The sequence below is a fragment of the Panthera uncia genome, chromosome X (genome assembly GCF_023721935.1).
Source record: "Panthera uncia isolate 11264 chromosome X, Puncia_PCG_1.0, whole genome shotgun sequence".
NCBI classification, from domain to species: Eukaryota; Metazoa; Chordata; class Mammalia; order Carnivora; family Felidae; genus Panthera; species Panthera uncia.
Window position 1 is genome coordinate 103,457,642 of NC_064817.1, and position 25,834 is coordinate 103,483,475.

A 25,834-nucleotide genomic window follows, 5' to 3' on the forward strand; every position below is an offset into this window, starting at 1 on the left:
CATCCTTGTGGTATCACACAGAATATTTTCACTGCCCTGAAAATTCTCTGTGCTCTGCTTATATCATCCCTCCCTACACCCCAATCCCTGGCAATTACTGATCTTATTCCATCTCCATAGTTTTGCCTTTTCTATAATGTCACATGGTTGGAATCATACAACATGCAGCCTTTTCAGATTGGGTTTTCTCAGTATTATGCATTTAAGTTTCCTCCATGTCTTTTCATGGCCTGATAGCTCATTTCTATCATAATAGAATGCTGCATAATATTCCATCATAGGGATGTATCACAGATTATCCATTCACCTACTGAAGAACATTGTAGTTGTTTCCAAGTTTTGACAATTATGAATAAAACTGCTATAAACATTCGTGCGCACATTTTTGTGTGAACATAAGTTTTCAACTCCTTTGGGGAAATGCCAAGCAGCACAATCACTGAATTGTATAGTAAGAGCATATTTACTTTTGTAAGAAACTGTCAACCTATCTTCTAAAGTGGCCAAACCATTTTGCATTCCCACTGGCAGTGAATGAGAGTTCTGTTGCTCTGTATCATCACTAGCATTTAGTGATGTCAGTGTTCTGGATTCTGGCCATTCTAATAGGTGTATAGTGGTATTTCTTTGCTGTTTTAATTTGCATTTTCCTGTTACATAATACGGAACATCTTTTCATATATTTATTTGCCATCTGTATATGTTCTTTAGTGAGTTGTCTATTAAAGTTTTTGGGGGGTTCCGGAAGATGGCGGCGTAGGAGGACGCGGGGCTCACAACGCGTCCTGCCGATCACTTAGATTCCACCTACACCTGCCTAAAGAACCCAGAAAACCGCCAGAGGATTAGCAGAAGGGAGTCTCCGGAGTCAAGCGCAGACTAGAGGCCCACGGAAGAGGGTAGGAAGGGCGGCGAGGCGGTGCGCGCTCCACGGACTGGCGGGAGGGAGCCGGGGCGGAGGGGCGGCTCGCCGGCCAAGCAGAGCCCCCGAGTCTGGCTGGCAAAAGCGGAGGGGCCGGACGGACTGTGTTCCGACAGCAAGCGCGACTTAGCGTCTGGGAGGTCAGAAGTTAACAGCTCTGCTCGGAAAGCGGGAAGGCTGGAGGACAAAGGGAGGGAGAGCTGCTGAGCCCCCGGACGGCAGAGCTCAGCTTGGCGGGGAACAAAGGCGCCAGCGCCATCTCCCCCGCCCATCCCCCAGCCAAAACCCCAAAGGGAACCAGTTCCTGCCAGGGAACTTGCTCGCTCCGCGCAAACACCCAACTCTGTGCTTCTGCGGAGCCAAACCTCCGGCAGCGGATCTGACTCCCTCCCGCTGCCACAGGGCTCCTCCTGGAGTGGATCACCTAAGGAGAAGCGAGCTAAGCCTGCCCCTCCAGCCCCCGTGCACCTTGCCTACCCACCCCAGCTAATACGCCAGATCCCCAGCAACACAAGCCTGGCAGTGTGCAAGTAGCCCAGACGGGCCACGCCACCCCACAGTGAATCCCGCCCCTAGGAGAGGGGAAGAGAAGGCACACACCAGTCTGACTGTGGCCCCAGCAGTGGGCTGGGGGCAGACATCGGGTCGGACTGCGGCCCCGCCCACTAACTCCAGTTATACACCACAGCACAGGGGAAGTGCACTGCAGGTCCTCACCACGCAAGGGACTCTCCAAAATGACCAAACGGAAGAATTCCCCTCAGAAGAATCTCCAGGAAATAACAACAGCTAATGAACTGATCAAAAAGGATTTAAATAATATAACAGAAAGTGAATTTAGAATAATAGTCATAAAATTAATCGCTGGGCTTGAAAACAGTATACAGGACAGCAGAGAATCTCTTGCCACAAAGATCGAGGGACTAAGGAACAGTCACGAGGAGTTGAAAAACGCTTTAAACGAAATGCAAAACAAAATGGAATCCACGATGGCTCGGCTTGAAGAGGCAGAGGAGAGAATAGGTGAACTAGAAGATAAAGTTATGGAGAAAGAGGAAGCTGAAAGAAAGAGAGATAAAAAAATCCAGGAGTATGAGGGGAAAATTAGAGAACTAAGTGATACACTAAAAAAAAATAATATACGCATAATTGGTATCCCAGAGGAGGAAGAGAGAGGGAAAGGTGCTGAAGGGGTACTTGAACAAATTATAGCTGAGAACTTCCCTGAACTGGGGAAGGAAAAAGGCATTGAAATCCAAGAGGCACAGAGAACTCCCTTCAGACGTAACTTGAATCGATCTTCTGCACGACATATCATAGTGAAACTGGCAAAATACAAGGATAAAGAGAAAATTCTGAAAGCAGCAAGGGATAAACGTGCCCTCATTTATAAAGGGAGACCTATAAGACTCGTGACTGATCTCTCCTTTGAAACTTGGCAGGCCAGAAAGGCTTGGCACGATATCTACAGTGTGCTAAACAGAAAAAATATGCAGCCGAGAATCCTTTATCCAGCAAGTCTGTCATTTAGAATAGAAGGAGAGATAAAGGTCTTCCCAAACAAACAAAAACTGAAGGAATTTGTCACCACGAAACCAGCCCTACAAGAGATCCTAAGGGGGATCCTGTGAGACAAAGTACCAGAGACATCACTACAAGCATAAAACATACAGACATCACAATGACTCTAAACCCATATCTTTCTATAATAACACTGAATGTAAATGGATTAAATGCGCCAACTAAAAGACATAGGGTATCAGAATGGATAAAAAAACAAGACCCATCTATTTGCTGTCTACAAGAGACTCATTTTAGATCTGAGGACACCTTTAGATTGAGAGTGAGGGGATGGAGAACTATTTATCATGCTCCTGGAAGCCAAAAGAAAGCTGGAGTAGCCATACTTATATCAGACAAACTAGACTTTAAATTAAAGGCTGTAACAAGAGATGAAGAAGGGCATTATATAATAACCACAGGGTCTATCCACCAGGAAGAGCTAACTATTATAAATGTCTATGCGCCAAATACCCGAGCCCCCAGATATATAAAACAATTACTCATAAACATAAGCAACCTTATTGATAAGAATGTGGTCATTGCAGGGGACTTTAACACCCCACTTACAGAAATGGATAGATCATCTAGACACACGGTCAATAAAGAAACAAGGGCCCTGAATGATACATTGGATCAGATGGACTTGACAGATATATTTAGAACTCTGCATCCCAAAGCAACAGAATATACTTTCTTCTCGAGTGCACATGGAACATTCTCCAAGATAGATCATATACTGGGTCACAAAACAGCCCTTCATAAGTTTACAAGAATTGAAATTATACCATGCATACTTTCAGACCACAATGCTATGAAGCTTGAAATCAACCACAGGAAAAAGTCTGGAAAACCTCCAAAAGCATGGAGGTTAAAGAACACCCTACTAACGAATGAGTGGGTCAACCAGGCAATTAGAGAAGAAATTAAAATATACATGGAAACAAACGAAAATGAAAATACAACAATCCAAACGCTTTGGGATGCAGCGAAGGCAGTCCTGAGAGGAAAATACATTGCAATCCAGGCCTATCTCAAGAAACAAGAAAAATCCCAAATACAAAATCTAACAGCACACCTAAAGGAAATAGAAGCAGAACAGCAAAGGCAGCCTAAACCCAGCAGAAGAAGAGAAATAATAAAGATCAGAGCAGAAATAAACAATATAGAATCTAAAAAAACTGTAGAGCAGATCAACGAAACCAAGAGTTGGTTTTTTGAAAAAATAAACAAAATTGACAAACCTCTAGCCAGGCTTCTCCAAAAGAAAAGGGAGATGACCCAAATAGATAAAATCATGAATGAAAATGGAATGATTACAACCAATCCCTCAGAGATACAAACAATTATCAGGGAATACTATGAAAAATTATATGCCAGCAAATTGGACAACCTGGAAGAAATGGACAAATTTCTAAACACCCACACTCTTCCAAAACTCAATCAGGAGGAAATAGAAAGCTTGAACAGACCCATAACCAGCGAAGAAATTGAATCGGTTATCAAAAATCTCCCAACAAATAAGAGTCCAGGACCAGATGGCTTCCCAGGGGAGTTCTGCCAGACATTTAAAGCAGAGATAATACCTATCCTTCTCAAGCTATTCCAAGAAATAGAAAGGGAAGGAAAACTTCCAGACTCATTCTATGAAGCCAGTATTACTTTGATTCCTAAACCAGACAGAGACCCAGTAAAAAAAGAGAACTACAGGCCAATATCCCTGATGAATATGGATGCAAAAATTCTTAATAAGATACTAGCAAATCGAATTCAACAGCATATAAAAAGAATTATTCACCATGATCAAGTGGGATTCATTCCTGGGATGCAGGGCTGGTTCAACATTCGCAAATCGATCAACGTGATACATCACATTAACAAAAAAAAAGAGAAGAACCATATGATCCTGTCAATCGATGCAGAAAAGGCCTTTGACAAAATCCAGCACCCTTTCTTAATAAAAACCCTTGAGAAAGTCGGGATAGAAGGAACATACTTAAAGATCATAAAGGCCATTTATGAAAAGCCCACAGCTAACATCATCCTCAACGGGGAAAAACTGAGAGCTTTTTCCCTGAGATCAGGAACACGACAGGGATGCCCACTGTCACCGCTGTTGTTTAATATAGTGCTGGAAGTTCTAGCATCAGCAATCAGACAACAAAAGGAAATCAAAGGCATCAAAATTGGCAAAGACGAAGTCAAGCTTTCGCTTTTTGCAGATGACATGATATTATACATGGAAAATCCGATAGACTCCACCAAAAGTCTGCTAGAACTGATACATGAATTCAGCAAAGTTGCAGGATACAAAATCAATGTGCAGAAATCAGTTGCATTCTTATACACTAACAATGAAGCAACAGAAAGACAAATGAAGAAACTGATCCCATTCACAATTGCACCAAGAAGCATAAAATACCTAGGAATAAATCTAACCAAAGATGTAAAAGATCTGTATGCTGAAAACTATAGAAAGCTTATGCAGGTAATTGAAGAAGATATAAAGAAATGGAAAGACATTCCCTGCTCATGGATTGGAAGAATAAATATTGTCAAAATGTCAATACTACCCAAAGCTATCTACACATTCAATGCAATCCCAATCAAAATTGCACCAGCATTCTTCTCGAAACTAGAACAAGGAATCCTAAAATTCATATGGAACCACAAAAGGCCCCGAATAGCCAAAGTAATTTTGAAGAAGAAGACCAAAGCAGGAGGCATCACAATCCCAGACTTTAGCCTCTACTACAAAGCTGTCATCATCAAGTCAGCATGGTATTGGCATAAAAACAGACACATAGACCAATGGAATAGAATAGAAACCCCAGAACTAGACCCACAAACATATGGCCAACTCATCTTTGACAAAGCAGGAAAGAACATCCAATGGAAAAAAGACAGTCTCTTTAACAAATGGTGCTGGGAGAACTGGACAGCAACATGCAGAAGGTTGAAACTAGACCACTTTCTCACACCATTCACAAAAATAAACTCAAAATGGATAAAGGACCTGAATGTGAGACAGGAAACCATCAAAACCTTAGAGGAGAAAGCAGGAAAAGACCTCTCTGACCTCAGCCGTAGCAATCTCTTACTCGGCACATCCCCAAAGGCAAGGGAATTAAAAGCAAAAGTGAATTACTGGGACCTTATGAAGATAAAAAGCTTCTGCACAGCAAAGGAAACAACCAACAAAACTAAAAGGCAACCAACGGAATGGGAAAAGATATTTGCAAATGACACATCGGACAAAGGGCTAGTATCCAAAATCTATAAAGAGCTCATCAAACTCCACACCCGAAAAACAAATAACCCAGTGAAGAAATGGGCAGAAAACATGAATAGACACTTCTCTAAAGAAGACATCCGGATGGCCAACAGGCACATGAAAAGATGTTCAACGTCGCTCCTTATCAGGGAAATACAAATCAAAACCACACTCAGATACCACCTCACGCCAGTCAGAGTGGCCAAAATGAAGAAATCAGGAGACTATAGATGCTGGAGAGGATGTGGAGAAACAGGAACCCTCTTGCACTGTTGGTGGGAATGCAAATTGGTGCAGCCACTCTGGAAAGCAGTGTGGAGGTTCCTCAGAAAATTAAAAATAGACCTACCCTATGACCCAGCAATAGCACTGCTAGGAATTTATCCAAGGGATACAGGAGTACTGATGCATAGGGGCACCTGTACCCCAATGTTTATAGCGGCACTCTCAACAATAGCCAAATTATGGAAAGAGCCTAAATGTCCATCAACTGATGAATGGATAAAGAAATTGTGGTTTATATACACAATGGAATACTACGTGGCAATGAGAAAAAATGAAATATGGCCTTTTGTAGCAACATGGATGGAACTGGAGAGTGTGATGCTAAGTGAAATAAGCCATACAGAGAAAGACAGATACCATATGGTTTCACTCTTATGTGGATCCTGAGAAACATAACAGAAACCCATGGGGGAGGGGAAGGAAAAAAAAAAAAAAGAGGTTAGAGTGGGAGAGAGCCAAAGCATAAGAGACTGTTAAAAACTGAGAACAAATTGAGGGTTGATGGGGGGTGGGAGGGAGGGCAGGGTGGGTGATGGGTATTGAGGAGGGCACCTTTTGGGATGAGCACTGGGTGTTGTATGGAAACCAATTTGACAGTAAATTTCATATATTAAAAAATAAAAAAAATAAATAAAAAATAAAAAAAAAATAAAGTTTTTGACCTGATTTTAAATTGGGCTGTTTGTTTTCTTGTTGTGTTTTACATGTTTTTTGTATATTTTAGATAATAGTCCTTTACCAGATGTGTATATTGCAAATATTTTCTCCCAGTTTGTGGCTTATATTCTCATTATCTTTACATTGCCTTTTGCAGAACATAAGATCTTAATTTTAGTTAAGTCCAGCTTTTCAATAATTTCTTTCATGGATCATGCCTTTGGTGTACTAAAAAGTCATCACTGGGGTGCCTAGGTGGCTCAGCTGGTTAAGCATCTGACTTTGGCTCAGGTCAAGATCTCACAGTTTGTGGGTTCAAGCCCCACATTTGGCTTTCTGCTGTCAGTGCAGCACCCACTTTGGATCCCTCCTGCCTGTCTCTCATGTGCGCACGCACACACGTGCGCTTTCTCTGTCCCTCCTGTGTGTGTGCTCTCTCTCTCTCGCTCTCTCTCAAAAAGAAATAAACATTAAAAAAAAAGCCATCACCATATCCAAGGTCCTTTAGGTTTTCTCTCATGTTATTTTCTAGCAGTTTTATAGTTTTGCATTTCACATTTAGGTCTATAATCCATTTTGAGTTAATTTTTGTGATGGGTATAAGATCTGTGTTTAGATTTTTTTTGCATGAGGATTTCCAGCTGTTCTAGCACATTTGTTGAAGAGACTGTCTTTCCTCAATTGTATTGCATTTACTCCTTTGTCAAAGATCAGTTAACTCTATTTGTGGGGTCTATTTCTGGGTTCTCTATTCTACTCCACTGATCTATTTGTCTATTATTTTACCAATATCACACTGGCTTGATTGCTGTAGCTTTATAGTAAATCTTGAAGTTGGGTAGCATCAGGCTTCCAACTCTGTTCTTGTTCAACATATTTTGGATATTCTGAGCCTTTTGCCTCTCCATATAAATTTTAGAATCTGTTTGTTGATAACCACAAAATAACTTGCTTGGACTTTGATTGGGATTGCATTAAGTCAAGTTAGGAAGAACTGACATCTTGAAAATATTGAGTCTTCCTATCCATGGACATGAAATATCTCTTCATTTATTTAATTCTTCTTTTATTTCATTCATCAGGGTTTTGTAGTTTTCTGGGTTTTTTTCAAGCACATATACCACAGGAGCTTGGGATGACTAAGAGGTTTCCTATTCTTCTCATAGTCTAGTTGCATATGATTACTTCGTCAGCTTCCATCCAAACTACTCATGCATGCAAACTAAGAAAAACCATCCAACAGCTTCCATGGTGCAAAAAAAATGAAAAATTCTATTTTTGATGTAATTTCATTTCTTTGAGGCAGTTAACATTGAATAGAGATGGACATACAATCAGCAAATATCAAATTAGCCAATTGAGTATTTTGGAAATTAGGGGGACACGAGAGAATAATCAGATAGGATATGTAGTCTTTGCCTTCAAAGGTTATACAATATAATTGAAGAGACCAATGATGGTGGCAATGATTATTACTATTATCGTTACTCTCACCACCTCCATCCATTACTACCACTAATTATTGAACACTTACCACATGCTAGGTAAAGCACTTGACACACATTATTTTCATTTAACTTTCAAAATAACCTTGTGAAAGGGACTATTTACATTTCCATTTAATAGATGAAAGGCTTTTAAAGGTCACATATATTGTCTAAGGTCATGCAGGATATATACTTTTAGTCACAATGTTTTACTATCTCCAATGAAACCATTAAGAAACAACCAAATAATTGAATGGAATTGACTGGAAATGTTACTGAAATTTAAGTAATGAAAATGTGGCTTGAGTAGGTAGGAAAGACTTCATGGAGAAGATAGGATTTGAACAAATTGGCCATATTTTTACAGAACATGTCTTGAGTCATGGGTAGTTATTAGATAGGTAAAGAAGGAAAAGAGGAAAAAGACATTCCAGGAGCAATGATGACATAAGAAGACATTGAAGTGAGTTATGCATGCAAGTGCATGTATATACTACATAGTTGGGAGCACAGAAAGACATATTTTTGGAAATTTCCCTCTGACTACTGATTTCTATAGAAAAATCTTTCCATGGCTTTTCTCCTACCTCTCAGTATGCACTCCAGCCAATTACACTCTAGAAGACAACTCTGTTCTAATAGTAGCTTGCTAACATCTATCACATCCTTCTAACCTGGAAATATCAGGGATGAACCTTGCCCTGGTTATTTATACAAGTGCTATTTTGTCACTGATTCGTCAGAACAAGAAAATGCAAATGTTCAAAAACATTATTTCTGAATTATTAGTTTTTATGATTTTTCTATGCTTCCTATGCCTCTTCTCCACAACCCGCCCCCCTCCACACACACACACACACACACACACACACACACACACACAGAGTGATTGATGGCCTTAGCATTTGTTACTATAGTCAGAAGTCACATTTCAGAACTGGTGATTTCTCTATCGCCAGAAACTCTAGTCCTCACATCCAGTTTTCAGTTGTTTCCCATGAAGGCATAGTATGGCTAGAAATAGCCATATTGTAAATATTATTAAGAAAACAAACATAGGGCATCAGATACCCTTTGAGTAAAGAGTTTACATATTGATTATTCAGTTCATCTGAACTCCCAATCTCTAGTCCAGGGGAGACAAGTTTTAGGGAATGTTATAACTGGAAGGGACCTTTAGAGATTACTGAATCTGCACCCTGGTTTTCTCTAGTGGCTGAAGAATGACTCCAAGAGGAAACATCTAGGTTTAGAAGGACTGGGCCCCCATACTAAAAATAATTTCTTGCAACAGTTTGGCTACTCATTGGCTCTGCAGTCCTGGGAAACATAAGAGAATCAGGAATTATTCTTAATAAGGAATTCTGAGATCAAAGAACGAGAATTTACAATGTACCAACCTAGCCAAACTCTGGACTAATTTTTGAGGAGGAGAGAGAATTATCTAAATTATCAGTTTTTTTAAAGCACAGCACACAGTAACACAGCACAGTGTTACTATTTTCAAAATATATATTAATTCAAAGTGCCTGTTAAAATGTTAGCAAGGAGAGTTCCTGCTAAGGTTGTTTACATAAACCAGATGGTTTAGATAAGAACCATGTGGAATTTACAGCATTATTTTGCTATGATAAATTCAGTTTTTAAATTCTTAAGGAGTTCTGCCTTTTCATTTCCCTCCACTTCCCCAACACTCATCTCCACCTGTCAAATCCTACTCAGTTTTCAGGGGTCATCTCAAATGTTACATTGTCTGTGAAGCCACGTCACTAGAATTAATCACTCCTTCCTAATGTGTTATCGTAACATTTTATCTAGAATTTCATTTTTATGTTTGCTTATTCTCTCATTCCTTTTCCCTAAACCAAACCTTTATTGAGTCTTAGTATGTGCCAGATCCTGTGCTAGTGACTAGGAGTTACAGAGATGAACAAAACTCATTTACTTCTCTGGAAGAACTCACAATACAATGAGAGGCATGACATATAACCTAATATAAATTATTGTAATAAGTACTGCAGTAAAACTGTGAGTAAAGTGTTATGAGAACAGAAAAGGAGTAATTAAATCTGCTGGAATGACTTGGGAAGGATGTTTGGGGTTGGAGGTGTGGAGAGGATGAGGAATACTAGGGAAGCCTTTGCTGGGAAAGAATAATTTGAAATGAGTCTTTAAGGAGGGATAGGTTTTTCCTCCAGGTAGTGATAGGAGGATTAGGATTGAAAAGCATTCCAGGAAGCAAGATCAACTGGACATTATCATTGACTGCCTTGAATTACACTTATTAAATACACGTCTCTCTTCTGCTGGCATGCATGCTCCTATAGGTCAGGGACTTAGTTTGGGTGCCTTTGTTTCTCCATTTTTTAGTTCAGTGTCTGGTATAAAGTAGGTATTCAAGAAATATTTGGATGAATGAATCAACCTACATTGATTTTGGGCACAATGAGAAATCCATGCAATGACACTCATTGATTATTTGTATATCTTTTCAGAAAGATAAATTATCTTAAAAGTGATGGCATAGTTGCTAAACTAATTCTCTCTCCAAGACAACTGAATTTACATGTAGTAATTCATTTAGATTTACAACCAGAAATAAATGCACCTAACTGATAATTCAGTTTGATATCATTGGCTATAATCTTTCTCCCATATAGGCACAGTCATACATATAAGGAAGCTTATACATTTTTACTTTCAAAGGGAAATCCCAGATGATCATCTCTGTCCGGCAACAATCTGGATTTAAGGTCTTAACTAACAAAATATGCTGTGTTGAACATCTGTTTGGAATCATCACTTAATAGTGGAAAAGTTAAGACCAGGCCTGATTCACTTTCTAGACTAAAAATGGGCCTGATTCACTTTCTAGACTAAAAATGGACATCTAGCAATTTCTTTAAGTATTTTATAAAAGTGGTCCCATGTCACTAAAGGAAGAGATTGCTCATTTGCCCATAAGTCCTACATTTACTGGCAGTGGCCAAGAATATTCAGAAGTTAAGTACGAGTGCTGTCAAAATACCTCACCCAAGTCTGAAGAACGTGTCCTGCAATGCTCATTTTTTGTTCTGCATTGTGTGGGAACTCTTCATGAGGTCAAGGGCTGTAGAGGAGTTGTGAATGAATCCTTTCTCTGTAAGTTGATTGAAGTTATGGTACTTTGGAACAAGAGTTCATTAGTGCCAAAAGAGTAAAAGATTTGGAAGTAATTGTCCATTTTAACTTGGTATCGCTCCATAATTATCAAATCATTGCCATCTGTTTATTTTTATATTATACTTCACTTGATTAACTAGTCAATTATTGTCAGTTATTTGATCTTGAAGACAACACACACACACACACACACACACACACACATCCTGTAGTAGAGTTATTTCATTTGTTTCCTTTATTTCCATTGAAACAAGTTCAGTATGTTAGTGTCATCTCGTCGTCTATACTCTCGTATTAAGACAAAAGATGTCCTTCTCTGACAATTCACTCTCCCATAATTCTCTTTCTTATGTCCAGGTTTATATGCATTGGTTTTTATGCTTACTATAATTTTGTTACACAGTATTGTGCAAAGTTGAAGAGAGGATTTTGTCAACAAACATCTATTGAAAGTCTGTTAAGAGTAGGAAGCAACACTGCCTAGTGATCAAGAGCATGGGTTTGGGAGTCAGATGGTTCTGGACTACAGTATATGCTCATTATGTTTCTCTTTACTTTTCTTGCTGGTCTACCTTCCAGCCTTCCTTTTATATTTATTGTACACTCATTGTACATTTTCTGTGTGCCAGGCACCATCACAGACATTGAAGACATTATGGTGAGTCAAACAGGCCTCATGCCGATCCTTGATCTTATGAAGCTCTCTAGTGCAGAAGGGAGATATTAAAATACAGATAAACATAAAATAATTATACATTGTGATAAGTTCTATGAATAAATAACTGGATTTGATGAGAAAAATGGCAAACTACGAATTTAGGAAAGTGATAGTATTTGCCTTATAGGTTTGTTGAAGATTAAATTAGATAATGTGGGTAAAGAATTTAGCATGGCTTCTGGCTCAGAATGAGTACTAGGTAAGTGGTAACAATAACATGGCAATAGTTAAGGTGATGATAATGAAGTAGTCCTAGCCCTTGAAGGGTTCAAAGTCTACTGAGAGACACAGCGTATATAGGAATTATAATAATATACGGATAATGAAACAGAGGCACAGAGAGTTTAAGTAACCAGCTCAATATCACATAGCTAATAAGTGGTAGAACAGGAATATGAACCCAGGCAGCTCTGGTACCAATGTCCACAGTCTTATCCATCACACTAAACTCCTTCCCAAAGAGCCCTTTATTTTTTGTGTTCCCCTAGTTCATTGAACACATTACTATAATAGCCCTTATTGCATTATATTTTTATAATCTTTCTATATCTGTCTCTCCTCCTAGACTCTGGATTCCCTTATTCCTCCTGTTATTCCTCATGCCTAGACACTGTGTCTGACACAAAGTAGATGTTCAATAAAGTATTTAAAATAAATGAATGAGGAAATATATGAATATATGTAAGAGAGTCCTGTATAGACATTCTTCTTCCCAGAAGAGAGTAGGTGTATAGCGTGTGACAAGCTATTCAGAATGGAATATCACTCTGTTGTTGTATTAAGATAAAATCTCTTTTAGTCGGTCTCTTCTGAGGACTAAATATTCAACATTTTAAACAGAGAGTAAGAGGAAGATAAATGGTGATAATCTGAGGTATTATAATCCTAACATGCTGGTAGTATAAGAATATCACCATACTTAATTACACAATACTTATAGAAATACAAACTTTGAGAAAGATAAATCTGGAGATAGGAAGATAATTTTCATCACATAGAAATTCTTCATGGGTAAAAAGGAAATGACAATAATTTCTTTGAAAATTTAAGGGTAATTATATTTACTAAAATAAATGTGCATGTAGCACCCATCTTTGTTAGCTCCTTGAAGGCAGGGGATATAAATCTCATTTACTTTTGTATATTCTACAGTGATTAGCTAGAAGTAGGTGCCAGTTAGTGTGCTTTTAAATAAGTGAACTCTGGAAGAACTCAACAATTGTACAAAGTGGGGCTTAACTGCAATGCCTATTTAATAGACCTATAGCCAAATAAAATCTCTGCATTGTGTAGTAATGCACTGTGGACTTAACTCTCTAGTCATTTCTGCAGAAGCAAGATAGTGGTCCAAAGCTGGGTGAAACATCAGACCTCTGCAACATTCCAGGACTTAGATAAATGGTGAATAATAGTGTTAATGATAGTAATTATAACAAGACTAAATATAGGTAACACTTACTTAATACTTGTTATGTGCCAGGCACTGTTCTAGGCACTTTATGTACATTAATCTATAACTCACAACAACCCTATGAAGTAGGACCTCTCATTACCCCTATTTTACTGATGAGGTAACAGGAGCAGAGAGGTTAAGTAACCTGTCAATGGTCATAAAATCAGCTTGCAGTGAAGCCTGATTTAAACCCAGGCAGTCTGGGTCCACAATTCATGCTCTTAACCACTATGCTATCTTAAACTAGGTAAATCATAAAGTTATATAATATTTGAGCTGGGAAGGCTACTGATCTCATCGTTACATAGATGGGTATCCCCCAGGTCCTCTATTGCAGGGATCCTTAAGTGGGGCTAATTTGCCCCCCGCCCCCACCGGAAACATTTGGCAATATGTGGAGACATCTTTGGTTGTCACAACTGGAAGTAGGGGGTGCTTCTGGAATCTAGTGGATAGAGGCCAGGGATACTGCCAAATACCCTACAATGTACAGGACAGCCCCCTACAGCAGACAATTATCTGACCCAAAATATCAACAGTGAGAAGGCTGAGAAACCTTGCTCTACTGCAGCAATGTTGATGTGTTCTTTTTTTTTTTTTTAAGTTTTTATTTATTTATTTTGAAAGAGAGAGCAGGGAAAGGGCAGGGAGAGAGGGTGAGAGAGAATCCCAAGCAGGCTCTGTACCATCAGTGCAGAGCCTGATGTGGGGCTCACAAACCGTGAGATCATGACCTGAGCTGAAATCATGAGTCAGATGCTTAACCAACTGAGCCATCCATGTGCCCCTATGTTCATGTGTTCTTACTGGAGAGTGCCTTATACTCCTAGATTCTTCACAGTCCCTTCCCATCTACCACATGTGCAGCCAATCCCAACTTCTTTAGTTGATGTACTACTCGCTTATGCCACTGTACTAAAAAAAAATCAGACCGCCTTCCCCACCAAGAATCTATTAACATTTTTAGCATGGTTACTTTTATGTTTCACATCAAAGAAATGATTCTCATGGTGGGGAGTCCAAGTGCCATGGAAGTCCTGTAAAAAATGCTAGGAATACCATGGCAAAAGAGAGGAAGTTTAGAAAATGCTTGCATGGAACACAGAAGAAAACACCATTTCTAGCATATCATATAGGACCTTACATACAGTAGGTACTGAAGAAGTATGTGTTGTAAAAGATTATGGCACAAGGGCACGGTTGGGTATCCTAGAACAGAATAACATTGTGCTTCCTGTTCTCTGGCTAAGGGAAAGAAAACAGCAAGATAAATCATGTTTCGGTTCTGCATTAAGCCTAGGGCTCAAGGTTTTATCTTCTGTTTGTTATTTATTGCTCATGAAGCAATATATTGTGCATTGCAGGTGTTATTTTGAATCCCTCTTCATTTTCTTTGAAAATTAACAATCCATCATTGTTTGTGAACAAGGTGCTGAAGCTCGGGGCACATCCCACTCTCTCCGATCACAGACGTCACCAGCAGTGACGCCACAGTCTGCATCATGATTATGCGGGGTGAGGGAGCTGACAGCAGCCTTTGTAAGAGAAAGCTCCCACGCAGCTTGAGAGAGATGATGCTATTAGACAAGCAAGGGCTTTATTTCCTTATGAGTGTTACCAAGAATGGATCAAAGAGCCACTCAAGGGGATCAGGATGTCACAACATATTCTTCCTTGGGGAAGAGGAGAGGAGGTGGGGGAGAGACAAAAGGGAAAGGTTTTATGCTAGTCTATATTGTAAGTAATCACATGGGCAGGGTAGGAGACAATAGCTTGATCCTCAAGGTATGCAGATGAGAACCTTGGGGTAGAGAGTCCTTTCAGAAACTAACCCTTATCCTGGATGATTCATTGTTTTAGTCTATAAGCTGGAGGGTCCTGGAGACAGCTACCTCCATATTGGGGCAGTTACAAGGATATTAAAGGTTTTTAAATAGATCTATAAGAAGCTAGAGTGCTAAGCCAGCCCTCCAGATGGCAGTTGCAGTGGGGGTAGGGTGTAGCAAGGAAGAAGAAAGACACAGTTCTTGGCATGCACTTCTCCAAGGAGCTCACAGCATATATCCTGTATTTATAAAGGCAACAAGGTACAGTGGAAGAAATACAGACCTGGAGCCAGATAGATCTAAAATAAAATCTTGGCTCTATCATTTACTAGCTGTATGACTTTAGGCAAGTTCAACACACCTTTTAGCCTGTTTATTAACCTGTATTATTTACCTAATGATAACGATGTTGATTCCTAGTATTGATTAAATGTTTATTATGTGCCAAACACTGTTTTAAATCTGTATATGTATTATATAATATAATCCTCACAACAACCCTATAAGATTGGTAATATTTTCATACCCATTTTACAGATGAGGAAAATGAAAGACAAAGAAGTTAGAAAGTTGCTCAAGGTCACAGATGAAGTTAATGCTGGAGTTGAAATTCAAATTCAGGCAGTATAGCTTCAGAGCCTAAACTTTTAACCACTGAGCTATAATACTCTCACTATACTATAAAAAATGCTGAGCAAATATTCATTCGTGATCTTAACCCCACTTCCTTTATCTTTTCCTTGTTTTTTTTTCCCACTAAGAAAGAAATCATTTGGTTGCCCTGTGGGGGTCTCTTCTCCCACTTCTCTGAGCTGGAGCCAAGGGCCTCCTTTGTTATTTTAAGGTGGGCTGGCACAGACTGAAGAATCTCAGGAATAGTCCTTGTCACTTCCAGGTTATGAGCTGAATGTGAGCCAAGAGAATAGGTTGAGGTTGGATGCAGGGGAAGTCCAACAGGCTCCACCATTAGAACCTTGGAGGCTTCCTCAGTCAGCAAAAGCAGGGGCTAGCTGCACTACAAAGGCTCTGTTGGGCTTTTCTGGACTATGGTCCATCCTTCCCATTCCTGACTTCTGGGCTTCTGAGATACCAGTGCACTCATGTTACCCTGGTCTTGGTTGAATGGTTGACTATGGCCGTCTGGTTTTTAGATTGCATCATTGCATTCATTCCACATTTCTTACCTAATATTTAGACAAAAAACACTGAAAGCATAATTGGGCCTCAAAAAAAGCTACCTTATCCCAGCTCTTCGAACATCTGTGCTAATTGCCTATTAAAACACACATTTCTTTTCCTAGTTTTGAAACAAACACTTTAATATTACTGTCAGGATCCCAAATGTTGTAGCTACGGCTTTTCAATTAGAAATCTTAATATTTAACCAATAAACTAATTGCAGTTCAGGTACTAAGTATGCTCTTTAAGTTAATGGTGTGGCTGGTGGTGGAGGGGAAACAGAGAAAGAAAAAACAAAGAGAAGCATAAATTCTGTAAGTTCCCAAAGTTCTGTGGTCTGTGCTTTCCTGAGGTAAGTTGCGTAAGAGATGATTTGGCAGCCCTCTGCTCTGCTGTTAGAAGTCTGACAAGGTCTCTTGGAGGAAAAAAAATGGTCCTGGGGTTAATCCCCAAACCATTTTACTTTAGCCCTTGTTGCTGAAAATTTTTTCAACGTGTTTCAGTATACTTCCTTGCCATAGGATAGAAAGTACAACACAGATTAGGAGGGCTGAGTTTCAACTCTGGCTCCACTATTTTCTTGCTGTATCGCAATCACTCACACCTGTATTTGTCAAAGTGTGGTCCAATCATGTGCATCACAATCACCTGGAATGTTTGCTAACTAGCCAAGTTCCAGGGTCCACAGCTGAGGTTTCCATCTGGGTGGTGCTGGGGAATCTGCCTGTTGAACAAGCACCCTAGATATCTCTTACGCCCACTACAAATTGGAGAAACACAGAGCTTCAGTCTCCCCATGTATAAATAAGAATGATACCACCCCTTTCACCAGGTTGTGGTGAAAACCCAGGTGGTCATTAAGTGCTAGCTGTACCTGAATCTTTAAGTGAGATTATGGCAGGGCTTCAGGATCCATTCTGAATATTAATTCAAGAACATGTTAAATCCACGCACTATTTGGTGGTACCAGGGGTGAAAAATCCATGTTTCCCTGCCCTTTGAGGGGCTCACAGACTAGTGGGAGAGACAGACAAACTATTGCATAGTTTGATACTGGTTAAACAGAGATATTAAGGGGAGGCAGTTACTCTACTAGGAGGAGAGGTGGTGGTAGAGAGGGAGCAGAAGCATAGAGGAAGTGATGTTAAGCTGGAGAAGTCTTTGAAGTAGCTTTTGAAGGACAAACCAATTATGATGATACTGTGGATATCTTTTTTTTAATATGAAATTTATTGTCAAATTGGTTTCCATACAACACCCAGTGCTCATCCCAACAGGTGCGCTCCTTGATACCCATCACCCACCTTCCCCTCCCTCCCACCCGCCCATTAACCCTCAGTTTGTTCTCAGTTTTTAAGAGTCTCTTATGCTTTGGCTCTCTACCTCTACTATCTTAAAAGGTGTAGGAGATAAGGCTGTATTTGTGCTAAGTCTAAAACCTAGAACAGAAATTGTCCTTGTTGGGGGGGGGGGGATGGGCATGGGTGGAGAATATTTTCCATATCAGTTTACTTATTCCTCTCTCCTAAAAGTACAATATTAAAAAACTAGAGTCATTTTGTATTCTCCAGTTGGTTGGACTCTGGGAGGATGAGTATTAGACTATATTTTTGACTTGCTTTGTAAGACACTAACTACAAGGCCATGGTCTAAGTCAGAGGGGTGGGACACTGGCCATGACCCCTATAAACAAGTCAAGTGTTAAATCCTACTGATAATGGGAACTTTGGTTTGAGAATTGGCTGCCTCAGCAGAGTCATCTTCAAATATTAAGGGCAATGCTATATATACACATACAGCCACAGGAGTCAGTGACTAATGGCTCTGCCTTATGCCAGCAGCCCTGGCCCCTTTCTAGCTTCTTTACCTCAACAAGCAGCCTAACTCAAGTTTTTAAACTCCACCTCAATTTAACAAATAATCAGAAAACAATAGCTTGTACCATACAGAACTTCACACTGCCCCCACCCCACACTTCATGTTTCAAAGTAATTGATTTTTTTTTCAAAATTGCAACACACTTTCACCAACCCCCAACAGGCCTTTGGACAGACCAAGCATGATAAACTCTTAACCCTTAAGGCTGTGTGACCCTGAATAAAGGAAAAATAGGGTTATAACCATAAAGATCATGGTTTTGGACTGGATCTCATCCTGGCCTTCTACTTACTAGCTGTGTGATGCTAGGAAGATGACTTAATGTCTGGTTTTCATTTTCCACATCTGAAACATGAGGACAGTAATAGTACCTATCTCATAGGGCTGTGGTAAGGGTTAAAGGAGAAAATATATGAGAAGAAGTCCATTACAGTGGCTATCTCAGTAAGTGGTAGTGAAATACTAGTAATTATTGTGAATATAGTAACAATAGTGGGCATTACTCTGATATCTTATAGACAACAGGGGCCATTTGTGGTTGGAAAAAAAGGGGGAGTATTATAATCCCTTCAGTTGTGAAAAGGACAGGAAAATACCAGTACAGGAATTAGCCACTTCTGGGTATGTATTTACACAGAAAAGAACAATATGGCTTCTTTCTAACCAGTTCTTTACCAAGAGCACTGCCAGAAAGAACAGTAGGACTAATCTATATGCTTCTCATCTGCTACATTTTTGAAAAGTGGTACCGTTAATAAAATCCTCAAAATATTTTCCAACGTTACCCTCCTCCTCCACTGTATATACCCCAAACTCATCAGACCTGCTTCCAAAACCCATTTGCTTTTTTCCCCAAAACTATGGATGGCATTTACATCCATGCTCTCACTTGTGGTCACCCCATCTGTGGTGGAAGAGGGCCAGCATTACTTAGTATCACTTTTTCATTTCCATCATGAGGATGGGAGGCAATGGGGTAGGCAGGAGAGTTTGCTTTTCATGGCCATCCTTCCAATAAGACAAAGGGAGTTATTTATGGCCATAAGCTGTGATCTCTGACAGCTGGGCAGAGGGCACCCACTGTGTCAGCCTGCTCCAGGGACAATCCATATGTAAGTGCGTTGGTCGTCAGTTTGTGATTCTGGGACGGTATTAATAATAGTGCCTTTCCTGGAATCTATCTTACATATGATATATTTTTCCTCATTTAATTCAATAGTTCTCCTGACTATTTTAATACACCAATAGTAGTCCAGATAGCAAACGTGCATGAGTTATTGGCTTTCCTTCCTTTTATCCATTTCTGCTGTAACTTAAATTTTCTTCCTGAGTGAATCTCTAGGCAACTAGTGACATCACCTTTAATCCATTTGTTGTTTTATTTATTTTTTAATTGGCATTAACAGGGAGGGGGCATAAGCTGCTAAAAAATAAAAGATACATAGGTTGGTGATGATCTCCAGAGCAAATCTTACAGGGATTGGTAGAGCAAATTTGATTTGAAAATGATTACAGAGGGTGAATTCCCTGTAAATAATGAATTGGAAAGAAAATCAGGCTGGGAGTATTTGCTTATCCACTTATTTCCACATGGAAGAAAAGCCGTAATTCCTGTCAGCCTGTGCTTACAGCATGCCTAGATTGGTCAGAGAGAAACCAACCAGAGACAAAAATATACAAGCTCACCTGTTCACTGCATTTTCTGTCAGGTCCAACACCAAGGAAAGCCAAAAGATAAGTCTTTGGGTAACAATCCATAAATCTGTGGCTACGGTTCAAGCACTTAACTTCAAATTTCCAAATATCCGTGCCACTGTTCTTTCTCCTCCCAGAAGCTGGAAGTTCACTGTCAGAAAGGAGAGAGGAGGGGCAAGGCAGCCGAAATGCCCAAAGATCCTGGGAAAATTGTGGGAAAGCATGCCCTCCCCACACATAATTCTTCTTGAAAGACTAACTGTCATGTCACTGGGAGACACTGTCAGAGCAAAATGGTTACTTTTTTTTAAATTAAAGCCCAACTAGCTTTCAAGAGTGGCTACCTTCCTTAAAAATGCTAATTTCTGTATATCAAATCCCATTTGTCCACTGACTCACACTATCTTTTTCTAATTTTTTAAATTGAATATTGAGTAGGTAGGTACAAAGGGGAATTTATAAGAGACAAATGTAGAGTCTAAAAAAATGGTGCAACGAAAACTATGTACCCAACATGTGGTTTAAGAAAAACAATATAATTATAACTTTTAAAGACCTCACGTGCCCCTCCCAATTCTTTCCATCTCCCCTGAGAGGCAAGAACTATTCTGAAGTTTGTGTCGATCACTACTTGTGTATCCTTACAGTGCTGCTACCTATGATGATGCTACCTCTTCTTTTATCTGAATTTCTAAAGGATTCTCCAGTTGCTGGGAGCTTTAATTTGTGCTGTTCTCTTTCACATTTCTCCCCTTTCCTTTGTTTCTCTGCCCGCCTGGTTCAGCTTGTCTAGTAGTCTGTGATCTATGAACAAACAGGAGTGTTAAAGATATCATTTAATTGTGAACCCATATGGAAACACAGTAATTCTTTTGCAATATGGCTACTTTCCTTTTTTCTTTTTTTTAAATTTTTAAAAAAAATGTTTATTTTTTATTTTTAAGAGAGAGATAGAGTGCGAGGGGTGGGGGCAGGGAGACACAGAATCTGAAACAGGTTCCAGGCTCTGAGCTGTCAGCACAGAGCCCGATGCGGGGCTTGAACTCACGAACCACGAGATCATGACCTGAGCTGAAGTCGGACACTTAAGCGACTAAGCCACCCAGGTGCCCCATCCTTTTGTTTTTCAAGCAGATCACTGCATGGACCTTGATTTGTTTACCTGGAGGTCTGGGGACACGGAAGTGGCAGTGGGCTAAAGAGCAGGGTGACAGGAGTGTATGTATTGCCTAGCATGGGTATTTCAGGGTTCTGGAGTCAGAAGACTATGCTATTTACTGGCTGTGTGACCTCACGCAAGTTACTTACTCTGAGCTTTGGTTCCCTCTTCATAAAAATGCAGACAACTATATAAAATTGATCTTACAGAGTTGGTGAGATGGTTAGACAAGAGATATTAATTCTAAAAGTGTTTTTCAAGCTGTAATATACTGTAAATGTTAGTTGTTAATGATGCAGCTATTCTGCTGCTGTTGTTGATGCCATAATATAAATTCTGTCAAAGTCAAGGTAAAGGACTAGATATGAATTTTCTAAATCTGGAGCTAATCCACAGATATACCCTTGCCAGCTATCTGGCAAAGCTGGCACAGTGAAAACAAAATTAAATTTTCTTTTCTAACTCTCTATTACCGGTCTACATGGAAACTTTCCACCTTCAAACATCTTCCTCAAATCCCACTGTACCTGCCCAATCTGCGTGTGTGGGAGTTGTGTTTGCTCTGGCTTACGTCAGTGTTGGAGCCTAGGGCAGAAAGTAGTCACACATTACAGGCATCTAACATTTTCTCTTCTTAGTCATTTCTCATAGGACGGTTCTGGCTGGTAACTCAAACAGAAATGTATGCAAGATGTGCTCATCACGTGATCAGTTTGTGCCTAAGGAACCTTCTGAAGGTCCTGACTTTTGCCTGTGTGATATTAACATAACCATTTGCATGTCATTTCCATTTTGTTTTTAAAAGGGTTTCTCCTTGAAGATGTGTGAGAATGAGAGTAAGCAGTGAAAAGCCACGTTTCCGTTCTGCAAACGATATAATCAAATCTGTAAATGGGCAAAAATACACACAAGAGACGTTCCATAAAACTGCTGGCAATTATTTCAGCGAACAGACGAAAGTTTCGCATGATTCCCCACAGCTGCCGCAGGTGTTGAAGGAAGACGTTCAAGCAACACTGGGGGAATATCGATTATCTTTTTGAATATGGAGCTAGGCTATCTGCTTGGGTGCCCAGGAGGGGGTGAGGGGAGAAGGGTGTTGGTAATGTTCCCACACGTTTCCCAGCCTTGAGGCTGGACAGCCACATGCCCATCTGCTGCTAAGAAAAAAAACTATAGACAGAGCTTAAGTACATGGGACAGACAGTTTGACCTCTGAGGTTGCAAGGCTCTTGCCCTCCGCCTAACAGCTGACGCCTGGAACAAGCAGGCCAGCCCCTCATGGCCCTTGCAGGGACTAACAGGAGGGATCCAGCTGAGGGACGGCTGCAGCTATGGCAACAAATGCCCAGGAATGAGTTAACACCAGCCAAAGGGGTTAATGAGAGAGGCAAGAGCTTTTATACAAATGCATTAGGGAAAGAAGATACAGTGGGAATGAGGTCCATTAATAAAGCTGAGTGATAAAATCCACCACCATCCTTAAATTGGACTTTGTTTCTTAAACTGCTTTTCCAAATCAGTCTCCTGTGTTCCAGCTGTTCATTGAGATACTAAGCTTATTTAAAGAATAAAAATAATACAATATACAGTGTAAAAGGAGAAAATCAGAGAGGCAAAAGGGTATAAAATTACACTTGCAAACAAAGGAAGGAAGAAAAACAAGAGATGTGTACAACTATGTTCTGAATATGTTCAAACAGCTTGTTATTACTAACAATCGCCACCTGACAATAAATTACCCCCCCACATGTGGATTACAAGTTGCATTATTATGATGCATTAGAATCAATCTGAGTACTAACGATAATGGGTGGTTGGGTGGCTAAACATGGCCCCCAATTACTGCCGAGTGCCCTCTCCTTTTGTGGCTACACAACAACTGTCATCAATATTCTCTCACAGAGAATGTTTTCTTATCAGCATTATGTCCTCAAAACATCCCTGGAAGGCAGGTGGATATTGATGGGCTTTTTTGAAGAAAACAGGGAGGCATGGAGAGGTTAAGTGAAAATTAGCAGAGGTGGTACCACCATTCCATAACAGAAGTTGGGCAGCCAAGGTATACAAGCAAAGGGCTTTGGGCTGCTCTTTTGATGACAACAGCACCTACTGAATGCAGTGGATCAGTTTGTAGTCACTTTCTCAGCTGCAGTGAAAAGCATAGAATCCTTAAGCCACTACAGTTAGAATATCTGGTTGTAGTACAGAGCACAAAACCACAGAAAACCTTTTTTAACTTTAGTAGATTACAATACAACCTCAGAGTAAAAAAAGAGTATACTTGAATTCAGAAACTAGTATAATCCATTTGGATGGTATTTCTTAGTTGTACGAATGAATGAATGAAGGTACTTCTTGAGCCCCTCTTATGGTTTTTGTTAGTGGCTGAAAAACATACAAGAGAAGTAAAAGACTGTTACTCTCTCAGAGAGTGTATGATCTAGTTGAGGGTGGAGGTGAGCAGATTCACACACAATATGAAGACCAAGCAAAACTCATAAAAAGCCTAAGTATAAAGTGACAATCCTGCTTGTCCTACTCATTAGAGGAAAAGAATGAGAAAACCCGAACGGTAGGATGTTGGTACATTCCTACATGAATGTTACTAGAAGAACTTAAGCTGACAAGTGCATTAGACACTTCTATCAACAGTGAATGTACTCACAAGAGGGGTGGCCAAAGGAGATGAACAGGAGAGAGCATGAGGTAAATTAGATGAGGTTCAAGGGAACCAGGATGGAGGTGTCTGCCGTTATTTTAATATGATCATGTCATTTTGAAAAAATGTTTATTTTTGAGAGAGACAGGGCAAGCGGTGGAGGGGCGGGGAGAGGGGGACAGAGGATCCAAAGCCAGCTCTGAGCTGACAGCAGAGAGCCCAATGCAGGGCTCGATCCCATGAACAGTGAGATCATGACCTGAGCCAAAGTTGGATGCTTAACCGACTGAGCCACCCAGGCACCCTGATCTTGTCAATTTTGAACCAAACTCCACTGATAGGGCTTACTTCCTTGGGGACAGTGTTACTCAGGCAAGTACATCTGGTTGGCATTGTCTGTATGTACAGCTAAGAGCTAGAGGGCAGATAATTTGAGATGGAGTATTCTGGTGAGCACATGGAAGGTAGACAGTCTGTGTTGTAGGCCACTCTTATTTTAGCTGTTAGGCATATGAAGTGGCCAAGTTTTTAGAAATGTATTAGAAAAGTATTTTAGAAATGAAGGTGTCTGACTTGTGTGCTTGTGCAGGTAAAGCGTTAGCCCACTCATAGGGTTTCTGCAAAGAGAGATTGAATTTTCCTGACAAAAAGCATTTTGGATCTGTTTTAGTGACTTAGCTGGTATTCAACAGCATTCAAAATGATGCCTTCCTGAGCCACTTCACTTTGCATTTTCCTGTGCTCCACAGTCTCAGCCTACATACCTCACCTTGCCTTGTCTTACAAATACAACTGGCTGTAGGAGACTTGGGCAGAAGCTGCAGATTGTTCTAGAAAACCAACCACTGAATACGCACATTATGCTGTACACAGTGGTCAGCAGTGTGACTGTCACATGTGAAAGCTGAACATCGTAAGAAGCAACAGGTTAAAGAGCTTCTCTACATCTACTTGTGAATTTCTCATTGAGGAGAATTAAATTCAGAATTGCAACCAGACTATATCTCCCTCTATAGGACCTATCCTCTACCACTACTATCTCTTTGTAGGAAATTTGAAGTAGACCACAATTATGCCCAAAGGAAGTATCATGCTATAAGAAGTTTGTGACTCCAGCCCCTATAGCTTCAAGGTACTGTAGTTCTGACAATAGACTGGATGCAACTTTATAGCCTCAGAGCCAATCTTTGGATTTTTCCAGGAATATAAATGGCAAGTTATTACATGAATGTTACTTGTAGAACTCAAAATGACAAGTATGTTAGACACATACATCAGGAGTGCATGAACTCACAACAGGGCTGGCCAAAGGAGGTGAGCTGGAAAGAGAGAGCCCATGGGAAATTAGGAAGACAGATGAAGGTTAAAGGGAACCAGGATGGAGGTGTCTGCCATTATCTGAATATGATTATGTCTTTTTTGAGCCAAACTCCTCTGATAGGTCCTGCTTCCCCAGGGGCAACACTTCCCGGGCAAGCAAGCTTAGAAGTCATTTAGGAAGAAATATTTCTTTCCTCTGACATGAGCAGCTAGGTGGAAAAGATGAGCATACATTTGCTTTGGGAGCAAGAGGTGCTGAGGTTAGTGCCCATCACCTCCTAGAGATGATGATGTATTGTATATACACATAAAATCACTAAAGCTGCTTGCTATTTCCAGTGGGGTCAGAGTACACAGTCTTTTACTCCAAGTGTCTGTTTTTCAATCTGGCTATATCTTGAAATCTGTTTTGAATACAGCTCAGACAGGAAGGTTTGGGTCAAGCATGCAGTGACTAACCTTCAAAGCAAAACAGAATGCCAGGATAGCTGCCTGACCTTTGTAGTAAAATTAATCTGATGCTTACACTCTACCCTAGAGTCCATAGACTTTATTCATGTGACAGAGTCACAAGACAATTTAGCAGGGATTACTAAA

At 40.1% G+C, this 25,834-nt stretch overlaps 1 protein-coding gene across 1 annotated transcript in view; it reads right to left on the reverse strand.

Annotated features, from left to right (window-relative positions):
* ENOX2 (ecto-NOX disulfide-thiol exchanger 2) overlaps positions 1-25,834 on the reverse strand; it is a 263,903-nt gene that overhangs the window by 64,356 nt on the left and 173,713 nt on the right. The gene's annotated exons all lie outside the window — the stretch shown is intronic.